Source organism: Chiloscyllium plagiosum, chromosome 6, assembly GCF_004010195.1.
Source record: "Chiloscyllium plagiosum isolate BGI_BamShark_2017 chromosome 6, ASM401019v2, whole genome shotgun sequence".
Lineage (NCBI taxonomy): Eukaryota > Metazoa > Chordata > Chondrichthyes > Orectolobiformes > Hemiscylliidae > Chiloscyllium > Chiloscyllium plagiosum.
The window spans coordinates 31,342,245-31,354,049 of NC_057715.1; positions in this window are offsets into that span (position 1 = coordinate 31,342,245).

Sequence of the window (11,805 nt, forward strand, 5' to 3'; positions counted from 1 at the left end):
TAGTATTTTTTTTCCACTTTTTGTGGAAAGACAGACATTGACAAGAGCTCTGCTGGGGACCCAATAATCAATAAACCTGTTGTTAGAGAAGGAATTATGTCTGATAACCTGAATGTTAATCAGGTGAGAAATTTCACACTTCTGTTCTCTTCAACATCAAAATTATTTAATGCTGTGAGACAGAGACAGTTAAGATATGTCATTGTTGACAGTGGCTGGTGCTATATTCTTGAAACAATGGCTACAGTCAAGGGAAATAATGGCACTTACATATTACCCAAAGGAGCTGCAAAGTGAGAAGTGCTGGATTCTACAGATGGTGTCTCTGAATGCTGCAAAAACTTTCTAAAGACCATAGTCCTCCTTTTGGCTGAAGCAAAATAACATTTTCAGCAACTCTCCAGCTCAAATTCTATACTCCAGACAGCTCCCAGTGATTTACCCTCATCTCCTCTGGGTTGCTGATTTATCCGTCTTTGACACTGCAGGTCTGCAGACTGCTTATGTCACTGATTTGCATCAATAACATTGCCCTGAATTAAGGACGTGACTGAAGGTAAACTAAGAAGACTGTGATCAGTACAGATAATTTCAGTGTTATTATCTAATCCATCTGTCACTGGACATTTCACACATCAGTAGCATTGAGCTCATTCACTGTGAGTGTTGGCACTGAGAGAAATTGAAAGCAGAAAGAACCCACCCAAAATTGAATAAAACCACTTTGTAAAGATCATTGTCTAAAAATAATATTTAACTTAGAATTTGCCAATAGTAGTATTAACAGCTAAAACACTGATATATTATTTGCCTGTTATTTTAATGAAGGCTTACTAAGGGTAAAGCAGTCCAAGTGTAAAGCAGACAGAGGAAATTGTATAAGGACATGTATAGCATTAATCTGTAGCACTCTAGGCTATGTACAGGAAAGTGCGTTTATAATTATAACCATTCTCAGACCAGTCTTTTATCAATAAGCAAGGTTTCTGGAATAGAATAGGAAAGTACAGCACATAATAGGCCTATGATGTTGTTGCGAGGATTCCAAATTTAAAATAAAATAACCTAACCTATGCACCCCTCAATTCACTGCTGTCCATGTGCATGTCCAGCAATCACTTAAATGTCCCCAATGACTCTGCTTCCGCCACCACCGCTGGCAACACATTCCATGCATTCACAACTCTCTGCATAAAGAACCTACCTCTGACGTCTCCTCTATACCTTCCTCCTAATATCTTAAAACTATGACCCCTCGTGCCAGTCAATCCTGCCCTGGGGAAAAGTCTCTGGCTACTGACTCTATCCATGCCTATCATTACCTTGTATACCTCAGTCATGTCACTCCTCTTCCTCCTTCTCTCCAGAAAGAAAAGTCCAAGTTTAGTCAACCTTTCTTCATAAGACAAGCTCTCCAGTCCAGGCAGCATCCTGGCAAACCTTCTTTGCACCCTCTCAAAAGCCTCTGCATCTTTCCTATAGTAGGGCGACCAGAACTAGACACAACATTCCAAGTGTGGTCTCACCAGGGACTTGTAGAGCTGTAGCAAAATCTCTTGGCTCTTAAACTCGACACTTCTGTTAATGAAAGCCAAAACACCATATGCTTTCTTAACAACCCTATCCACTTGGGTAGCAACTTTGAGGGATCTATGCACTTGAACACCCAGATCCCTCTGTTCCTTCACACTGCCAAGAATTCCGTCTTTAATCCTATATTCAGCATTCAAGTTCGACCGTTCAAATTGCATCACTTCGCATTTATCCAGGTTGAACTTCATCTGCCATTTCTCAGCCCAGCTCTGCATCCTGTCTATGTCATGCTGCAGCCTGCAATAGCCCTCGACACGATTAATGGCACCTCCAACCTTCGTGTCATTGGCAAAATTACTAAACTACCTCTCAACCTCTTCATCCAAGTATTTATAAAAACTACAAACAGCAGAGGCCCAAGAACAGAGCCCTGCGGGACCCACTCACCACTGACCTCCAGGCAGAATACTTTCCAAGTACTCTCTGCCTTCTGTCAGCCAACCAATTCTGAATCCTGACAACCAAATCTCCCAGTATCCCATACCTCCTGACTTTATGAATGAATCTACCATGGGAACCTTATCAAATGCATTGCTGAAGTCCATATACACCACATCTACTGCTCGACCTTCATCGACCTGTATCATCACCTCCTGAAAGAACTCAATAAGATTTGTGAGGTATGACCTGCCCCTCACAAAGCCATGCTGACTGCCTTTAATCTTACTATGCTTTTCCAAATAGTCATAAATCCTATCCGTCAGGTTTCTTTTCAAAATATTGCTGTCATCAGACGTAAGACTGACTGGTCTGTAATTGCCTTGAAAAGAGGAACAACTCCCTTTTTCTCCCTTTTTCTTAAGATTTTGATTCTTCTGGGGTAGGATTCTAATAGGAGCAATTTACTGCAGATGCTGGAATCTGAATTGAAAACAAAAAATGCTGGAGATCATAGATGTTCAGACAGCATCCATGAAGAGAGAGCAAGCTAACATTTCAAGTCTAGATGTCAGAGCTGACATGAAGATTCTAATGGGTTTTGAATCACTCTGTTCACTGTGTGTGAGTCAAAACTCAGAGCATTTGCAAACTTTTGATTATTGATGATCTTCCAGTCAGATTCTTTCCAGCCCTTACCTAATGCCCAAATCCATTCACATGCCTGCAAGAGTGAAAGTGCAACAATTCAGTAACTTCTTTTTTAGTTAGTGCATAAATTTTTGTGCTGAGATCAGTGAGCTTCAAAATTTGCATGACTCTGTAAAACGCAATACTGAATACCAACAGTTATTTCAAAGGTATGAAGGAAAACAAGATTAAGTCTTACACTAATACCTGAAACTCCTGAATCACGTAACAAATATTAGAAGCTACAATACTCCCCAGTAATATGCTTGAAAATAAATTCTATTGCAGTTGTTGCTGAGAGCATAAAGCAGCAAAAATTAATTATCACATAAAGTCACAGAGTCATACAGTTGTACAGCTCGGAAACAGACCCTTTGGTCCAACCTGTCCATGCTGACTAGATATCCTAAGTTAATCCAATCCTATTTGCCAACACTTGGCCCATATCCCGATAAACCCTTCTTATTCATACACCCATCCAGATGCCTTTTAATTGACAGTTTTGCAGTAAATCTGACAGTGAAGCTGTGATGATGAAAAAATTTGATCAAACTTGTAATAAAAGCCACCTCCATGTAAAAGCAGCTTGTTATTTCTCATTTAGGTTTAAGAGCAAAATAGGTACCCTTGCTGATGATAACAATTACCATTGCTCTACTATATCTTGTAGATAACCAGCACTTTCCAAATTCAGTTTTGTCAAGATTTGTCAGCAGATCAGTCAATTCTCCTTTTTAAATAATTACTGTCAATTGTTTCAAGTGCTCCTTCCATGTATCATTGTAGAGCAGCACATCATCAACAGTTAGGAATATGGGTTGCCACTTCACTCATGAATCTCTTAAAAAGTGCCTGTCATATTTTTGGAAGCTGAAGAGCATCACTCGTATTGGAAAAGACTATTTTCTGTGAAAAAGGTTGACATTTCTTTCCTGGCTTGATATGTTAAAAGAAACTGCTAATATCCTTTATAAAAACGTGTTTTGGAGAGAAATCTTGCATTGCCATCTCTATCAATCCAAATCAATTCCCACCTCGGGCAACTAGCTGAGTGGAGTTTGCACATTCTCCCTGTGTCTGTATGGGTTTCCTCCGGGTGCTCCGGTTTCCTCCCACATTCCAAAACATGTGCAGATTAGATGAATTGGCCATAATAAATTGCCAATAATGTTAGGTGCATTAATCAGGTGTAAATGTAGGGAAAATGAGTCTGGGTGGGTTACTCTTCGGAGGGTCAGTGTAGACTTGTTGGGCCGAAGGGCCTGTTTCCACACTGTAGGGAATCCAATCTAAATAAGGATTTGAATCTGCATGTATTACTGGATTGACTTGTATCTAGTCTGTGCAGAAATTGGTTTGATTTGATTTTGATTTATTGTAGTCACTGCCTAATGATATGGACCAGGCCAGGACCCCCTCAAAACATTTTAAGAAGTTAGCCAGACCCTAACTTTTTTCGTTGTTTCAGGCAGATGTGAGGTGGATATCCCAGGAGTCGTGCAACTGGTTAAACCACTTGGCTTTAAGTAAAACAATTTATTACAGACTACTGAATGAAACACGAACAAAAGAGAACACAATATAGAATAACAATCTATCTGAAAATCCAGTCGACTCTATCAAAACATAATGATGCTGTTCGAATTTCCTGAAACATCCCCATAAAAACACCCCTTGGTGCAAAAGGTAAATTCAAACCCTGGTTCTTACAGGAGAAGATGTTAGAGAGAGCGTTTGAGGCTGAGGAGTGACCTTATAGAGGTTTATAAACTCATGAGGGGCATGGACAGGATAAATAGACAAAGTCATTTCCCTGGGGTGGGGGAGTCCAGAGCTAGAGTGCATAGGAATAGGGTGAGAGGGGAAAGATATAAAAGACACCTAAGGGCCAACTTTTTCACACAGAGGATGGTACGTTTATGGAATGAGCTGCCAGAGGAAGTGGTGGAGGCTGGTGCCATGCAACATTTAAAAGGCATTTGGATGGGTTTATGAATAGGAAGGTTTGAAGGGATATGGGCCGGGTGTTTGCAGGTGGGACTAGATTGGGTTGGGATATCTGGTCGGCATGGTCGGGTTGGACCGAAGGGTCTGTTTTCGTGCTGTACATCTCTATGACTCTATGACTCTAAATATTGTAATTGTACCAGCCTCCACTACTTCCTCTGGCAGCTCATTCATGCATGCACCAACCTCTGCATGAAAAGGTTGTCCCTTAGGTCCATTTTAAATCTTTTCCCTCTCACCCTAAACCTATGCCCTCTAGTTCTGTACTCTCCCACCCCAGGGAATGATCTTGTCTATTTATCCTGTCCACGCCCCTCATGAGTTTATAAACCCTCAGCCTCCAACGCTCCAGGGAAGAAAGCCCCAGCCTATTCAGCCTCTCTCTATACCTCAAACAGTCCTATCCTGGCAACATCTGCTGTTGCCCATCTAGGGCCTCAGTTTAATTGGTATGCAAATTTAAAGCACAAAATAAGTGCCATAACCTTTGTATATATTATGCAATGTATATGTTGCCAACCACTACCAGTTTATGGCTGAAGATTTGCTGCAACTAAATGATTCTGGGTAATCCAAGATGGAGGACGGGAAAAATTTCTAGCTGTAACAGCTGCTCCTTTTTTGAGGTATTTTAGGTGCTGGAGGTGATTTCCTGGAATTCCACGAGCAGCAATGACTGTTTCACATGCTGTTGCATTGTTTTGGAACTTGGGGAAAAAAAGTCAAAACAACAGCAGCTTTAAAAGGGAGAGGAACAGACAAAGGAAGCACATGGTGAGGTCATTGCAGGGGAGAGAGAGAGCAACTGCACAGTTACTGCCTTTGCTGTTTGAATTCATGTATTATTGGACATCAGAGTGCATTTGGGAAAATTAACGAACAGTGAAATTCGCAACTGATCTTGGAGGAACTGTTGGGCGAAGTTCACAGCACAGAATCAGATAAGTTAATCGTTGTTTATGTGTGGCCTACAGAGAATCTGCAGTAGTGAGTAGAGTTGGTTCTTTCTTGATTATAAGTTTTTGGAGCTATGTCTTTTGATTAAACTTAAAATATAAGTCATAACTATTAATTTAACCTGGGGCAGTATTTGTAGAGGAATAAGATGGTGTTATTTTCTGGGTCTGTAGATTGTGAAGGAGCAAAAATAGCCTTTGCTGTGATATGAACTTCTTGTCAGATGTGGGAGTTTAAAGAGAGTTTAGGGGTTATTGCGAATTATATCTGCCATAAATACTGTTAGCTGCGAATCTTATCAGATCGAATGGATCGGTTGGAGAGACAGTTAGAAGCGATGAGGAATTTGCAACAGCAACAGTATGTGATGGATGGCAGTTATAGGAGGGGGAAAGTCTCAGATACAGTCACATAGATGGGTTAACTCCAGGAAAGGTAAGAGAGGTAGGTAGCTAGTGCAGGAGTCTTTTGTGGATATACCCATTTCAAACAGGTATGCTGTTTTGGAAAATGTAGGGGGTGATGGAATCTCAGGGGAATGTAGCACGAACAGCCAAGTTTCTGGTATTGAGACTGGCTCTAATGCAATGAGATGAATGTCAGGTTACAAGAGATCAATTGTGTTAGGGGATTCTGTTGTCCGAGATACAGACAGACGTTTCTGTGGCCAGTAGCGAAAAAGCAGAATGGTCTGTTGCTTTCCTGGTGCCAGGATCAAGGATGTCTCAGAGAGGGTGCAGAATGTTCTCACGGGAGAGAGGGGCCAGCAAGAGGTAATTGTCCACATTGGAACCAATGACAAAGGAAGGGAAAAGGTTGAGATTCTGAAGGGAGATTACAGAGTGTTAGGCAGAAATTTAGTAATATCTGGATTACTCCCGGTGCTACGAGCTAGTGAGGGCAGGAATAGGAAGATAGAGCAGATGAATGCATGGCTGAGGAGCTGGTATATGGAAGAAGGATTCACATTTTTGGATCATTGGAATCCCTTTTGGGATAGAAGTGACTTGTAGAAGAAGGACAGATTGCACCTAAATTGGAAGGGGACTAACATACTGGCAAGGAAATTTGCTAGAGCTGCTCGTGAGGATTTAAACTAGTAAGGTGGAGGGGTGGACCCAGGGAGATAGTGAGGAAAGAGATCAATCTGAGACTGGTACAGTTGAGAACAGAAGCGAGTCAAACAGTCAGGGCAGGCAGGGACAAGGCAGGGACAATAAATTAAACTTCATTGATTTCAATGCAAGGGGCCTAACAGGGAAGGCAGATGAACTCAGGGCATGGTTAGGAACATGGGACTGGGATATCATAGCAATTATAGAAACATGGCTCAGGGATGGGCAGGGAAGTTATTTGGGTGGAACTGAGAAATAAGAAAGGGATGATCACCTTATTGGGATTGTAAAACAAACTTGTAAGGAGATCTCAGCTATCTGTAAGAATAATAGGGTGGTTATGGTAGGGGATGTAAACTTTCCAAACATAGACTGGGACTGCCATAGTGTTAAGGGTTTAGATGGAGAGGAATTTGTTGAATGTGTACAAGACAATTTTCTGATTCAGTATGTGGATGTGCCTACTAGAGAAGGTGCAAAACTTGTCCTACTCTTGGGAAATAAGGCAGGGCAGGTGACTGAGGTGTCAGTGGGGAGCACTTTGGAGCCAGCGACCATAATTCTATTAGATTTAAAATAGTGATGGAAAAGGATAGACCAGATCTAAAAGTTGAAGTTCTAAATTGGAAAAAGGCCAATATTGACGATATTAGGCAAGAACTTTCGAAAGCTGTTTGGGGGCAGATCTTCGCAGGTATAGGGACGGCTGGAAAATGGGAAGCCTTCAGAAATGAGATAACAAGAATCCAGTTTGGGTGAAAGGAAAGGCTGGTAGGTATAGGGAATGTTGGATGACTAATGAAATTGAGGGTTTGGTTAAAAAAAAGAAGGAAGCATATGTAAGGTTTGACAGGATAGATCGAGTGAATCCTTGGAAGAGTATAAAGGCAGTAGGAGTACACGAATGAGGGAAATCAAGAGGGCAAAAAAGGGGACATGAGATAGCTTTGGCAAATAGAATTAAGGGGAATCCAAAGGGATTTTACAAATAGATTAAGGACAAAAGGGTAACGAGGGAGAGATAGGGGCCCTCAAAGATCAGCAAGGTGGCTTTTTGTGTGGAGCTGCAGAAAATGGGGGAGATACTAAATGAGTATTTAGCTTCAGTATTTACTGTGGAAAGGATATGGAAGATATAGACTGTTGAGAAATAAATGGTGACATCTTGCAAAATATCCATATTACAGAGGAGGAAGTGCTGGATGTCTTGAAATGGGTAAAGGTGGATAAATCCCCAGAACCTGATCAGGTGTACCCTGGAACTCTGTTGGGAAGCTAGAGAAGTGATTGCTGGGTCTCTTACTGAGATATTTGTACCATTGATAGTCACAGGTAAGGTGCCAGAAGACTGGAGGTTAGCTAATGTGGTGCCACTGTTTAAGAAGGGTGGTAAGGACAAGCCAGGGAACTATAGACCAGTGAGCCTGACCTCAATGGTGGGCAAGTTGTTAGAGGGAATCCTGAGGGACAGGATGTGCATGTACTTGGAAAGGCAAGGACTGATTAGGGATACTCAACATAGCTTTGTGCGTGGGAAACCATGTCTCACAAACTTGATAGAGTTTTTTGAGGAAGTAACAAAGAGGATTGATGAGGGAAGAGTGGTAGATGTGATCTATATGGACTTCAGTAAGGTGTTTGACACGGTTGCCCATGGGAGACTGATTAGCAAGGTTAGATCTCACGGAATACAGGGAGAACTAGCCATTTGGATACAGAACTGGCTCAAAAGTAGAAGACAGAGGGTGGTGGTGGAGGGTTGTTTGTCAGACTGGAGGCCTGTGACCAGTGGAGTGCCACAAGGATTGGTGCTGGGCCGTCTACTTTTTGTCATTTATATAAATGATTTGGAGGCGAGCATAAGATGTACAGTTAGTAAGTTTGCAGATGACACCAAAATTGGAGGTGTAGTAGACAGCGAAGAGGGTTACCTCAGGTTACAACAGGATCTTCACCAGATGGGCCAATGGGCTGAGAAGTGGCAGATGGAATTTAATTCCGATAAATGCGGGGTGCTGCATTTTGGGAAAGCAAATTTAATTCCGATAAATGCGGGGTGCTGCATTTTGGGAAAGCAAATCTGAGCAGGACTTATACACTTAATGGTAAGTCCGAGGGTAAGAGACCTTGGAGTGCAAGTTCATAACTCCTTGAAAGTGGAGTCACAGGTAGATAGGATAGTGAAAAAGGTGTTTGGTATGCTCTCCATTATTGGTCAGAGTATTGAGTACAGGAGTTGGGAGGTCATGTTGCAGCTGTACAGGACATTGGTTAGGCCACTGTTGGAATATTGCATGCAATTCTGGTCTCCTTCCTATCAGAAAGATGTTGTGAAACTTGAAAGGGTTCAGGAAAGATTTACAAGGATGTTGCCAGGGTTGGAGGATTTGAGCAGGAGGGAGAGGCTGAACAGGCTGGGGCTGTTTTCCCTGGAGCGTCAGAGGCTGTGGGGTGACCTTATAGAGGTTTACAAAATCATGAGGGCCATGGATAGGGTATGTAGGCAAAGTCTTTTCCCTGGGGTGGGGGAGTCCAGAACTAGAGGGCACAGGTTTAGGGTGAGAGGGGAAAGATATAAAAGAGACCTAAGAGCAACGTTTTCACACAGAGGGTAGTACATGTATGGAATGAGCTGCCAGAGGAAATGATGGATGCTGGTACAATTGCAACATTTAAGAGGCATTTGGTTGGGTATATGAATGGGTAGGGTTTGGAGGGATATGGGCTAGGTGCTGGTAGGTGGGACTAGATTGGGTTGGGATATCTGGTCGGCATGGACGGATTTGACTGAAGGGTCTGTTTCCATGCTGTGCATCTCTATGACTCCATGACTCAAACACTATCTACAGTGCTGGCGGCATCTTGGATCCATGTTTAATGTGACGAGTAAATGGTTTAGAAGAGGTTTGTGGAATTTCTTTTTCACCCAATGTATGATTGAAACAAATGGGACACATTGTCTGAGAGGGTGATAGAGACATTTACTCTTGCAACATTTAAGGAGCATGTGGTTGAGCACTTAAAGTGACATAATAGGGCTCTGCACAAAGTGCACATAAATAGCATTAGTGTAGTTCGATGTTTATTGCTTGATGTAGACATGGTGGGCCAAAGGGCCTGTTTCTATGCTGTTTGACTCTCTGACTCTAGGTTTTGATAGAGCTTTTTTCTGTTAATAGACATATCCTTAATTTTAATCATATTACAAAGGTGGGTATCGCAGTCATCATTAAATTCTACAGAAAGCTATGGGACAGAGAGACTGTGGAGTTCTCAATCACAAATCGAATAGAGCTAGCTCTGAATTGCGCAGATAATTTGGAGGCAAATTGAATTTTAGCCTTCATTTCGAAAGGAATTGAGTTTAAAAATGGGGAAATTTCACGAAAGCTATACAAGGCACTAGTCAGAACACAACTGAGGTACTGTGAACAGTTTGAATTGAATTGAATTGAATTTATTGTCACATTTTGGGCCCCTTACCTAAGGAAGATTATACTGGTATTGGAGATAGTCCAGATAAAGTTCAATAGGCTGAATCAAGTATGGATGGATCATCTTCTGAGCAGAGATGAGTAGATTGGACCTGTATCATTGGAATTTAGAAGAATGAGGGCTGACCTGATTGAATTACACAATGTTCTGACAGGACTTGACAGGACAGATGTGGAAAGGTTGTTTTCCCTTGTGAGAGAGTCTCGGAAGAGAAGGCATTACTTCAGAATATGGAGCTGCACATTTCAGATGAAGATGAAGAGGATTTTCTTTCCTCAGAAAGTTGTAAATCCGTGCAATTCTTTACTAGAGAGGGCTGTTGATAGTGGGCTGTTGATAGTGGGCTATGACGCATATACAAGGATAGGCAGACTTTTAATCAGTAGGGTAATCAAGGGTTATAGAGGAAAGGCAGATAACTGGGGCTGAGGATTATCATACCAGCCATGATCTCATTGAACGTAGAGAAGCAGGAGGCTGGAAGAACACAGCTAGCCAGGCAGCATCAGGAGGTGGGCAAGTTGACGTTTCGGATGTAACCTGAAGAAGCGTTACTCCCGAAACATCGACATAAAACTTACAACAGGGGGGGATCCAAGATGGCGGCGACCCAGTAAGACTGAGTCTATAGTGCTCCTCCCAAGACTTGGGCACAGTGGGTCACCTACCCCCTACCAAGCTCACCAAATCATTTATAAATCATTTATAATAGTTTAGTAACTCAATTAGTTGTGTAATATTACATTTAAACAACTTAATCCTAAGTTAAAATGACTAAAGGGAAGGGAGCCCGCAGCTCTCAGCAAGCAGGAACCCCTCCCCCACACTCTCCAGCTGCAGCAGAGGCGTCCACAGCCGCCCCGGGAGACTTACCAACAGTAGCAAGTCTTGCAGAAATGCTTTCCAAGCTTGACTCGAAGATCGATGCCTTTATCGTCAAATCCAGAAATCGTTGGGAGTCGCTCTCGGCCGCGCTGAAGAAGCACGACCGTGAAATTGATGAAATTCAACGCCGAGTCGGAGGGGCGGAGCTAAAGGCCGCAACCTCGGAGACAACTGCTCAATCGGCCGTGGATCAGGTCCGGACCCTCGAGCAGCGAGTCCGGACCTTGGAAAATCATATTGACGACCCCGATAATCGAGGTCGTCGAAAAAATATTTGTTTGCTGGGCCTTCCCGAACGGGAAGAGGAAGGCCAGCTTACAGCATTCCTGGAGCAGTGGCTGCCACAACTTTTAAATCTGCAAGCTGGAACAGGCCAGGTAAGGGTGGAATGGGCCTACCGGGTAGCAATACGCGGGCCCGGCTCAAACCAGCGCCCACGCCCGGTCCTGTTCCGGCTGCAGAGCTACAAGGAGAGGCAGATACTCCTAGAAGCCTCTAGAAATCTCGGAAAAGACCCCCAAGCTATGATCTACAAAGGATCCAAGATCATGCTATTTCAGGACTTTTCCCCGGCTCTGGTTCGAAAGAGGAAGGCACTCGACGAGGCGAAGAAGCGTTTAAGGGACTTAAATGTACAGTACTCCTTACGCTACCCAGCGATGTTACACTTTAACCATGAAGGATC